A 12,530-nucleotide genomic window follows, 5' to 3' on the forward strand; every position below is an offset into this window, starting at 1 on the left:
CATTTCCTTTTCCCATTTCTGATGCGGACGGTGTTGACCGTGTGGAGTTTGCAATGATTTGTCTGCAGGTTTTAGAACTGGCTTCGTTATACTGCTTTAATTGAAGGAATTATTGATTCACTGTGTCAAATTCCAAAGAAGCAAAGGGTGTGAAATGTAAAAAATCTGCTAGTTAATTTAAAGCAGAATGGCTTAATGAAACAGTAGAAACTGCCATACTGAAAGCTCACAAGGTCAGGAATGTGCAGCTTGGAGAAATATTTATGTACAATACAGAAACTGGTTTTACCTGTGTGTATTGTCATGATGCAAATGTTGCTGGAGCATTTGCAAGTGGGAAGAAGTGGAGTGATATTTGGAAACTTCACTTTTTAAAGTGTCATTTAGCAAGCAAATCACATTTAGATGGTTGCAAAAGCTCCGGCGAGAAAATCCTTCACTATAGGCCTGCTATGCATCTTTTGTGGGATTGCAGATGAACAAGAGTGAAAACGATCAAACCCAGAGGAGATCAAAGTTCTCATTGACAGTGTTTTGCTTGCTGTTAAAATGAATGTCCCTGTATATAAAATTCAGTGTACACCTGTTGTTGTCACTGGGCAAAAAAATTGCACAGCACCAGATTTTTGCGCACTCTAATTACACATTAGAGGGAACATTGTTCTGCAGGCATTCACAGCAATACAAGAAACACATTTGAATCAATGAAAGACTGTGCCCAACAGGACGGACAAACAAACAAACGACAACAAACTGTGCAAATGCAAAAGAAGAAAATAATAAATAAATAAACAATAAATATTGAGAACATAAGAGTCCTTGAGAGTGAGGGTTATAGGAACAGTTCAGTGACGAGGGCTGTGAAGTTGAGTGAGGTCATCCCCTCTGGTTCAAGAGCCTGATGGTTGAAGTGTAATGGCAACACTCACAACACGCTGGAGGAACTCAGCAGGTCGGGCAGCATCCATGGTTGAGGTGTAATAACTGTTCTTGAACCTGGTGGTGTGGGTCTGAGGTTCCTGTGCCTTATTCCTGATGGCAGCAGTGAGAAGAGAGCATGGCCTGGATGACGGGGTTTCTTGATGATGGATGCTGCTTTCCTGTGGTATTGCTCAATGTAGGTATGCTCAATGGCAAGGACGGCTTTACCCATACTGGATGTGGCCATACCTGATACTACGAGTAGGCATTCAAGGGCATTGGTATTTCTATACCTGGCTGGGATGCAACCAATCAATATACTCTCCACTACACATCTATAGAAAGTTTGTCAATGTTTCGAATGACATACCGAATCTTTGCAAACTTCTAAAGAAGTAGAGGTGCTACCGTGCTTTCTGTATAATGGCACTTACAAGCTTAATACAGGACAGATCCCCTGAAATGATAACACCAAGAAATTTAAAGTTTTGACTGTTATGTTTTGTAATTCCAAAATATAAAGCGAATTGAAGGGAGTCCAGGATAACTCATGCACGTTTAGTTTTACTTTAATGAGAAGAGTATATATGACGTGGTGGTGTAATGATTTATGCCATTCACGACTTTTACCATGCATTTAATTCATATTAAATTATGTAAGCAAACAAAGAATGATTAATCAAACAATATATTTACAATATTACTCAAATATCACTGAACTATTAAATACACTTCACTCCTCTATTCTGGGCATAGGTCATCGATTTACTTTCAGTAATGGTTTGGTGGTGACTTTAATATCACCACAGATCCTGATAAACACATCCTTCTTGGCCAGTAGTACTACTGGCATTGCCCATAGGCCCCACTGAACAGTGGAAAGAACTCCTTCTGCCTCCATGTGATCTAGCTCACTGGCTACTTTAACACAGATGGTATAAGAAACCGAACAGACTTTGTAAAACTTGGGTTTGGTATTTTCATTTAACACTATTTTACCCTTGATATGCTTGAGCTTTCCAATGCCATTGTTGAACACTGCTGTGACATTATCCAGTACCCTTCTTATTTCACTTTCACCTGACTTGATTGCAGGGGATGTGGCATGCAAATTGTGAATGGATTGCCAATGAAGTTGTAGTTTTCGCAGCCAATCACAGCCCCACAAGGCTGACCCTCCTGCTTTTACCACATACAAGCCTAATGTGGTTTGTTGTTTGTTGTATTTCACTGCTATGAATGTCATTCCCACAGGAGTTAACTTTTCCCTAGTATAAAATATTAGTTAGATATCTGCAGGCTTCAGTTCAGTATCTTTAAAATGACATATTTTCCTGATGACCACTGACTTGTAGCATCAAATGTTGCTTCGATATCAAGAGCATTTCACCTCTCACCTTGAAGAGGAATTCAATGGTTGTTCATATTCAGACCAAGACTGTGATTTGGTCTGAAGTTAAATGGTCCTTATGGACCAAGTAGCGTATCAATGAGCAGGGCATTGGAAACGATATCCTTTTTTAATAGCATTATTGGTGACAGTTTCCATTACTTTATTGATGATTGTGGTGGACTAATTAAGTGATAATTAGTTGAATTGGATTTGTGCATTTTTAGTCGATAGAGCATCCCAAACAATTTTCTAAATTGTCAGTTGTAAAATTGGAACAGTTTGCTGGATGTGTGGCTCATTCTGGAATGTGAGTCATCTGTACAACTAGCTTTTAGGTAGGCATATGGAGGTAATGTAGGGGTAGGGACTGTGTGCAAGCAGAAGAGATTTTGTTTGCTTTGGTGTCATGTTTGGCACTGACTCTGTGGGCTGGAGGGCCTGTTTCTGTGCAGTACTGTTCTATGTTTAAAATGTTTCAGAATTAATATTGGGATATGGAGAGTCAACATTGGTGATGTGAAACGGTAAGGCTCCAGTTAGTGTTTGGTTAAGTGTTTAATTTGATTGATCAATTCAGGATTTATTTGACAGCATCCTTGGTAGCATCTGGGTAACAAATTGCTCATTTGTCTTGATAAGGTATGGGAAGTGCAAGCCTTGGGAGAAATAAAAAAAAATTGTGGAGGACACATCAGAAAATAAATTACTCATAAGAGATTGTGGTTCCCCACTTTTCAGAAATTTGAAATTACAGTCAGTGATTTTTTTTCTTACTGCTTTGTAGGAAAAGTTATGGAAAAGAAAATTTATAGTTGAACAACAGTGTTAAAATCAGTGCTGCTTTTATCAGTCATCTTTATTATTCTACCTATCCCGATCTTACATTTTGCTATATTGAAGTCAGAGATAAATATCTGCCTCATTTGGTTAAATATGTCTTCTTATTTTCATGCTCGCAGTTTGTGACAAAGTGCTTTCTTCGCACATGGCTTTACAATTTACTTAACGTTATGTTAAAATGAATAAAACTGAAAATATTGGAATTATTCAGCATCTCAGGATAGCAATCATGGTTAAAGCAACTTATGAAAGAAAATTTAGCTGCAGTGTCAACATCCTGTCTCTGTTACTGAGTATTGTCTGGCCCACTGAGTCTTTCTAACATCAGTGGTGTTTTGTTTTCAAACCAGGCTGTTTCAAAGCCTCAGAAAAACTGAGAGTTCATGGTCAGTGTTTCAACAATGAGTAGATTGCGTTAATATTGTTTATTATTTATAGCTTATGACAAATACATCAAATGATACATTGGAAATGACCTCAAAATAAATTGCTGCTTAGTGAGTTTGGAAGCCTTTTATTTTTACTGACACCATTCCATTAGGAAGTTTCATGAAAATATTTGATTACTTCAGGCCATCACCGTGGAGGATAACTTAATTATAATGACACAAATAAAGTGAATCTAATTAGTGGTCCCAGGGCAATAGCTCGTTAGCACTGTAGTTTAGTAAATGAAATTTCAACACTAATAAATTAGAGTATTTATCTCAGATGAATGTGACTCACAAAAATGCCTGTACTTTGCCTGTGAGGATTTTTATTGACTTATGCACTAAATGATTAGTTATTAATAAAGGCACAAGGGAATAGACACAATGCTGATGGCTTAATCCAAAAAGTTAAAGGAAGTTCTGTAGTTGTGCAATATTAAAGAATTTTGGTGACATATCAGTAAACAAAGAGTATAGCTAATCCTTTTATTTCAGTTCAGAAATACTCAAACATATTGTTTCAGCCAAGTCTCTGGTAAACTTGCAAAATATTATTTCTCTAAAATTTGAAGCAGATATATTACCTCTATGCAGCTACAAATGGGTTTTTCAAATTGCACTTTTGCAGTGAAAAAATGTGTAGGTTTAAGTCTACAAGGAACAAAATTATTTTCATGTCAGGCACAATTTGTTTCACTGAAGGCTTAAAAAAATAATATCTATGCATACTCAATGCAGAAGTTATATAAATTGATTCACTCAGATAATATACTATTTTGAAACATATTGGCCATCTAAAGATAAAAATATCTGAACAAATGATGGATAATAAGTCACTGACCATGTTGCATGTCAGTGAAGGGGGAGTAAACCAGTAATGCAGAGTTGCTTTGGAACCGCTGAATTACTTTTTGAGATCTCTGTTCCACTTCTTTGACATCAGTATTGGAATACTTCTATTGAGATTGACAGATCCATTATCTTTTCATACTTGACTATAACTAGCCTCATTTTAGAGTGCTTTGCAGTATTTTCAAACATTATGGTTATTTATCAGCCCATAAAATTTATTTACCCTTGCATTGGTAAATTTGTTGAATTTATATTTTCTGAACCAATAAATAATTTCTTGAACAAATATATTAGGTTTTTAAACATTTCCATATTTACATTTCCTTCCTCTAGATGCTTGGGTAGTGGGGTGGTGATATATCTCTAACAAAGGAGGTGTTAGGTGCTCCATCCTTCTGCTAACCTGCAGGTCACCACTGGGCAAAGTGTAACACTTGCTTAGCACCTCTGTCAGAGTCACGGGAAGGTGGTGGATGGTCATATGAGCAGCTGGTGCATATCACAATTTCTGGTTATGTGACTACTGACAACAGTTAAGCAACCTGTGAAGAGTATTGATAATGGCTGGGGTCACTCTACAATGTTCAATCAGGTTTGTGGGTCTGGCAAGCGATACAGAAAGCAGGCTCTGCGGATAGGTGTCTTAATCATTTGTTAAGGTCCTGAAGTGTGAGTTTTGGGAACTAGGCAGGAGGCTGAAGAACAGGACCTCAAGGGTGGCGTTCTCAGGATTGCTGCCAGTGCTACGTGACAGTGTTGGTAAGGATTGGAGGAGATGGCAGTTGAATGCGTGACTGAGGAGTTGGTGCAGGGAGCAGGGTTTTAGATTTTTGGATCATTGGGATCTCTTCTGGGGAAGGTGGGACCTGTACAGATTGGATGGGTTGCACCTGAACTTGAGGGGGAGCAATCTCCTTGCAGGCAGGTTTGCTAGCATGGCTCGGGAGGGTTTAAACTAATTTGCAACGGGGATGGGACCCAGGGAGATAGAGCAGTGAAAGAAGTGCATGGAGTAAAGCCAGATCTAACATATAGAGAGGCTTTGAGGAAAGAGAAGCAGAATAAATGGTGTAAAGATAGTAAGGTCGAAGGGCTGAAGTGTGTGTACCTCAAGGCAAGAAGCATCAAGAACAAAGGTGATGAACTGGGAGCTTGGATACATACATGGAATTATGATGTAGTGGCCATTACAGAGACTTGGCTGGCACCAGGGCAGGAGTGGATTCTCAATATTCCTGGATTTCAGTGCTTTAAAAGGGATAGAGAGGTTGGGAAAAGGGGAGGCGGGGTGGCATTACTGGTCAGGGATACTATTACAACTACAGAAAGGGTGTGTAAGGTAGCAGGATCCTCTTTTGAGTCAGTATGGGTGGAAGTTAGGAACAGGAAGGGAGCAGTTACTCTATTGGGGGTATTCTATAGGCCCCCTGGTAGCAGCAGGGATACAGAGAAGCAGATTGGGAGGCAGATAACTTCCCTAATATTGATTGGCACCTGATTAGTTCCAAGGGTTTAGATGGGGCAGAGTTTGTTAAGTGTGTCCAGGACAGATCCCTGTCACAGTATGTGGACAGGCCGACTAGGGGGAATGCCATACTAGATCTAGTACTAGATAATGAACCAGGTCAGGTCACAGATCTCTCAGTGGGTGAACATCTGGGGGACAGTGACCACCGCTCCCTGGCCTTTAGCATTATCATGGAAAAGGATGGAATCAGAGAGGACAGGAAAATTTTTAATTGGGGAAGGGCAAATTATGAGGCTATGAGGCTAGAACTTGCGGGTGTGAATTGGGATGATGTTTTTGCAGGGAAATGTACTATGGACATGTGGTCGATGTTTAGAGATCTCTTGCAGGATGTTAAGGATAAATCTGTCCCGGTGAGAAAGATAAAGAATGGTAGGGTGAAGGAACCATGGGTGACAAGTGAGGTGGAAAATCTAGTCAGGTGGAAGAAGGCAGCATACATGAGGTTTAGGAAGCAAGGATCAGATGGGTCAACTGACGAATATAGGGAAGCAAGAAAGGAGCATAAGAAGGGGCTGAGAAGAGTAAGAAGGGTGCATGAGAAGGCCTTGGCGAGTAGGGTAAAGGAAAACCCCAGGGCATTCTTCAATTATGTGAAGAAAAAAAGGATGACAGGAGTGAAGGTAGGACCAATTAAAGGTGGAAGGATGTGCCTGAAGGCTGTAGAAGTGAGCGAGGTCCTCAATGAATACTTCTCTTTGGTATTCTTGATGATGGTGAGGACAATATGAGTGAGGTTGATGTTCTGGAGCATGTTAATATTAAGGGAGAGGAGGTGTTGGAGTTGTTAAAATACATTAGGACGGATAAGTCCCCGGAGCCTGACGGAATATTCCCCAGGCTGCTCCACGAGGCGACGGAAGAGATTGCTGAGCCTCTGGCTAGGATCTTTATGTCCTCGTTGTCCATGGGAATTGTACTGGAGGATTGGATGGAGGCGAATGTTGTCCCCTTATTCAAAAAAGGTAGTAGGGTTAGTCTGGGTAATTATAGACCACTGAGCCTTACATCAGTGGTGGGAAAGCTGTTGGAAAAGATTCTTAGAGATAGGATCTATAGGCATTTAGAGAATCATGGTCTGATCAGGGACAGTCAGCATGGCTTTGTGAAGGGCAGATCATGTCTAACAAGCCTGATAGATTTCTTTGAGGAGGTGACCAGGCATATAGATGAGAGTAGTGCAGTGGATGTGATCTATATGGATTTTAGTAAGGCATTTGACAAGGTTCCACACGGTTGGCTTATTCAGGAAGTCAGAAGGCATGGGATCCAGGGAAGTTTGGCCAGGTGGATTCAGAATTGGCTTGCCTGCAGAAGGCAGAGGGTGGTGGTGGAAGGAGTACATTCAGATTGGAGGATTGTGACTAGTGGTGTCCAACAAGGATCTGTTCTAGGACCTCTACTTTTTGTGATTTTTATTAACGACCTGGATGTGGGGGTAGAAGGGTGGGTTGGCAAGTTTGCAGATGACATAAAGGTTGGTGGTGTTGTAGATAGTGTAGAGGATTGTCGAAGATTGCAGAGAGACATTGATAGGATGCAGAAGTGGGCTGAGAAGTGGCAGATGGAGTTCAACCCGGAGAAGTGTGAGGTGGTACACTTTGGAAGGACAAACTCCAAGGCAGAGTACAAAGTAAATGACAGGATACTTGGTAGTGTGGAGGAGCAGAGGGATCTCAGGGTACATGTCCACAGATCCCTGAAAGTTGCCTCACAGGTGGATAGGGTAGTTAAGAAAGCTTATGAGGTGTTAGCTTTCATAAGTCGAGGGATAGAGTATAAGAATCATGATGTAATGATGCAGCTCTGTAAAACTTTGGTTAGGCCACACTTGGAGTACTGTGTTCAGTTCTGGTCCCTTCACTATAGGAAGGATGTGGAAGCATTGGAAAGGGTACAGAGGAGATTTACCAGGATGCTGCCTGGTTTAGAGAGTGTGCATTATGATCAGAGATTAAGGGAGCTAGGGCTTTACTCTTTGGAGAGAAGGAGGATGAGAGGAGACGTGATAGAGGTGTACAAGATAATGAGGAATAGACAGAGTGGATAACCAGTGCCTCTTCCCCAGGGCACCACTGCTCAATGCAAGAGGACATGGCTTTAAGGTAAGGGGTGGGAAGTTCAAGGGGGATATTAGAGGAAGGTTTTTTACTCAGAGAGTGGTTGGTGCGTGGAATGCACTGCCTGAGTCAGTGGTGGAGGTAGATATAGAGTAGTCTCTTAAACTATTGAAGTTTAAGAGACTACTAGACAGGTATATGGAGGAATTTAAGGTGGGGGCTTATATGGGAGGCAGGGTTTGAGGGTCAGCACAACATTGTGGGCCGAAAGGCCTGTACTTTCTGTACTATTCTATGTTCTATGTTTACAACAGCAAAAATTCAACCAAACATTTATGTTCCCCAAGGCTACATCCACACTAGACTGGATAATTTTGAAAACGCCGGTTTCGTGTAAAAACGATAGGCGTCTACACCAGTCGTTGTTGAATATACCTCCGTCCACATTAAAACGGGTATTTGGGCAAATCTCTTCCTACTGGGCATGCGCAGGACACATCTGCAGAAAACAAGCGAAGAGGAAACGGTATACTTGGTGCACGTTTGTCCAGTTACAGATCGGAAAAACTTAAAAGGAAATTGCCAAACAACGGACAGCTGTTGGTTTTCGCGCAGGAGGACTTAAAACTAGAAAAACAAATACTGGGGTGTACGGAGGCAACGGACAGGGAGTTCATGGACAGTATGACCTGGCTGATGGCTCCCCCCCTCCCACAATACCAGCCTCACAGCCGCTGCAATAGCTACACATATGGACACACAGACCCCCGGGTGGCCCCACCAACATCTTCCCTACTCCCACAGAGGGGTCACCCTGGAAACATTTCCTACAGCCATAGTCTCTTCACCGATGAAAGGGACAACAGGTTTTTTAAAACCTCCGGTTACCCTGTACACACTACAACGCCCAACCAGCGTTTTCAGATTTAAGCACTCTGGAGAGCTTTTTAGAAAAGCTCTGTTTTTGGGAGAGGAAAATGCCACTTCAGTGTGGACGGAGTGTCAAAATGAAGAGAAAAAGCTTCGGTTATGGATTTATCCGGTCTAGTGTGAACATAGCCCAAGTTACACACACTACAAAGCTGAATGCTCAACAAACATATGTATATTCAACAAACATACTTGGTTTAAAAGCACATGCAGAGAATATCTTCCCAATGGCCAGGTCTTAAACAAAGAAAGAAGAGAGCAAGCCCCTTCCACATGCTATTTTATATACCCAGGATATTTGAAACTGGACACTAGACAGTTATCCAATGGGAAAAGCAGCTGCAGCTTTTAAACTAACCAATCACAATGGAAGCGACTTTGGACAATCAGAACAAGGCATGTCCCCACAGGACACTCACCCCTCAAAAGTTCTGACCCTCAGGCTAGTAGGACTCTCACGAACTCCCAACTAAGTTATACATAAAACACAAGAGTGCAATACACAGTACTGTAAACCCAATAGTCACCTCCCAGTATACTCTCGTAGTCCACCAGCCCCAAATGGCCACCACCTCCACTCTAGGGTGTAATAGCCAATGAGCTGGTCTTTTACTTCATTGTATACACTGACCCTGAGATATGATCAATCAGGTGAGTGGTGTTACCCAACCCATCAGGAATGTAGGTGCAGCTTTCTTGACCATAAGATATAGGAGCAGAAGTAGGTCATTCGGACCATCGAGTCTGCTCCGCCAGTCAATCATGGGCTTATCCAATTCTTCCAGTTATCCCCACTCCCCTGCCTTCTCCCCATACCCTTTGATGTCCTGACTAATCAAAAACCTGTCTAAGTCTGCCTTAAATGCACCCAATGAATTGGCCTCCACAGCTCCTTGTGGGAACAAATTCCACAGATTTACCACCATTTGACTAAATTAATTTCTCTGCATCTCTGTTCTAAACCAATAACAGTATAAGTGCCACTTTCCTTTGTGAGCAGGTAATACAAGGACAGTCTGACCATACCATGCTGAGAAAGGCTATCATTCAAAGCATCCTACCAACCAGCATGGGGCAAGGTGCTCATTCAGGGCACTGGGTCGATTTCATATGGCCCCACATATCAACTGCACCACCCTGTAGGAACCACAGGTGGGCCTAGGAACTGCATCTCCAGTAGGTGCCATTTAGTTCCAACAAGTGCCCAGCTTTACAACACCATTTGGCACAGACACAGCCATCCTAGGATACCGCTCCTGCTCACACTTGCCCTCCACCGTGCACCTTGTACCTGTACTCACCATACCACCTACCCCAACACCTCATCAGGTGGGGAAATCTCTTTAAGAGTCAGGATATTCCAATTAAACAAATGGCACATAGGGATATACCAGCCTTTAAAGCACTTACTCCACCAGGGCTATTAAGACTCATACTTTGTTGAGGTTGGCTGGAATAGACTATGCCCTCCCAGCTCCCCCAACTCCCCCAAAACAGAATGCCAAGACCTGAGAAGTCAGGTGATTTCTCCCAACAGTCTTTTCTTTGTCATCAAAGGAATTGATATCAGTGGCATCCCTTCTGTAATATAGTAAGGAGTCTTCATACAATTTCTGCAATCTGACCTATTGGTTCTGTGTGCAAATTCAAATGCTATCCACAGGAATGTATGACAGGACCTCCCACCACAAATCAGCATTCACTACTTTGCCATTCTGTAATGCAGGGAGAAAAAAAATGCACTTGCTCCTGATCAGTCACTGGACATGTAGAAAACACAAAAACAATAGAACTATAAGAATTGCTCCCCAAATGCTCAATTCCCTCTGAAATGTGGACATCTGATATCTGGAATAAAGTTGCCAGATTTGTACCAAATTTCAACTCAAATTTCATATGGCCACTATGAAAAATGAGTCATCTCTAAAACCAATTACAAAAACCATGGGGAAATGAGTAACGAATTAGGACACAATAAACATGTAACGTATTTAAAAAACAAGAAACAAAGTAGCAGATTAGAACACCGAAAACAAATCTTGAAGCACAAAGCCTGGGCTGTACTCTTCTCTTATAATCTCCTGAGGAACTGCAAAAATTTAGAACAGTCAATTTCTCAGAGAAACATCACTTATCAAAGAATTGATAAGGAAATAGCAACTGAATGGGGCCCAACACTTTACCAGTCTCTTAAAGGCAGAGTCCTCTCTCTCACTCACACACACAAAAGCAAACTGACGCGTATGGCTGCAGCTCACATTTCTTCACATTCAAGTCATTCACACTCTATTTACAGGGAAGGGGGATGCAATTTGAATGAGATCCCCCCACAACAACGAGGCGTGAATGTACTACCCCCACACCCCCGCCGCTGATTCCCACTGCTGGCCAAAGGATATCCTTTGCAAGGAACCCTGAATGGAATGCGAGGAATCTGGCAGAGGACAAAAGGAACCCTTATCTACAGAGGACTTGAAGAATGACCTTTCTTGCTCCTCCTGATAGTATTTCCACCTTGCACAGAGGATGGGGGTTGGAATCCTATTTACCTGCTCATCCGGAACCACAGTTTTAAGCAACGCTAAAAACATTTATTTACGGGATATGCAAGATCCCCCTCTCCCCATCTGCTTACCTAACTTTCATACTTGGCTATGTGCACCCTCTATCCATGTAATAATTGAATCTCTGTACTTGCAGGATGACCACCAGCGGGTGCTATTAAAGACAGCACTACCCCTTTTATTAGAAATACTGCTGATGTAACCACGTGTCCCACCATTCCAGAAGTTAACTCAATGTCCTCTAGTGGGATACCACTGTGGTGGTATATTTCTGTGATATGAGCCCATTGGCATAGAACTTTACTATCCTCCTCTTCTGTGCTCCACTCTGCTTGGGGTTTTAAATTCTATTCAGTAAGAGTGGGATACCCAAGTTTAACTGCTGTTGTTCCCCGAATCCATAGAGATGTATTCTCAGGGAAAGCAAGCAGTGTTCTCAAGGCATGTTGGGATGATAGGCTCCCTAAAGCACCCACCTCTCTATTAGATAGGATCAGTCCAGTACCCCCCTCATCCCATATTCTCAATAACCACACGACCAAAGACTCCCCAGCCTTTTGTCTGTACTTGTCCCCTAAACTCGCTAATTCTTTAGTGGAGAATTCTCTGAGCTCTGTGGCCTCGATATAGTCCATTATGTCATCCCCTGCACATTACTGGACCTTATCCTCCTCCCCATCCTGAGAGGAAGAAGCTGCGGTTTGATGTCCCCCACAGCAGGTATAGGAATGTGTGATCACTGACCTGGCCCCTACTGTTTCGGATACACGAGGGAGAAGGTGATATACTCGAGGATTAGACCGAGGGGTCCACTCTTCTCTCTCTTCCTATCAGTACCTCCAGTTGAATTCTGTCTTTTTTGTGTTTTGCCCCCAGCTGTCAATCTGTGGTTTTTTATTACCATGTGCTCCTGTCCCCACTCCTGTTCTACTCCGGCCCCTGTGTTACTGAGTACTCAGCCTCTCATCTGCTTCTCATTATTACCTGTATTGCTGCCACCTGTGTCTCATT

This window comes from Mobula birostris, chromosome 4 (genome assembly GCF_030028105.1).
Source record: "Mobula birostris isolate sMobBir1 chromosome 4, sMobBir1.hap1, whole genome shotgun sequence".
Taxonomy (NCBI): domain Eukaryota; kingdom Metazoa; phylum Chordata; class Chondrichthyes; order Myliobatiformes; family Myliobatidae; genus Mobula; species Mobula birostris.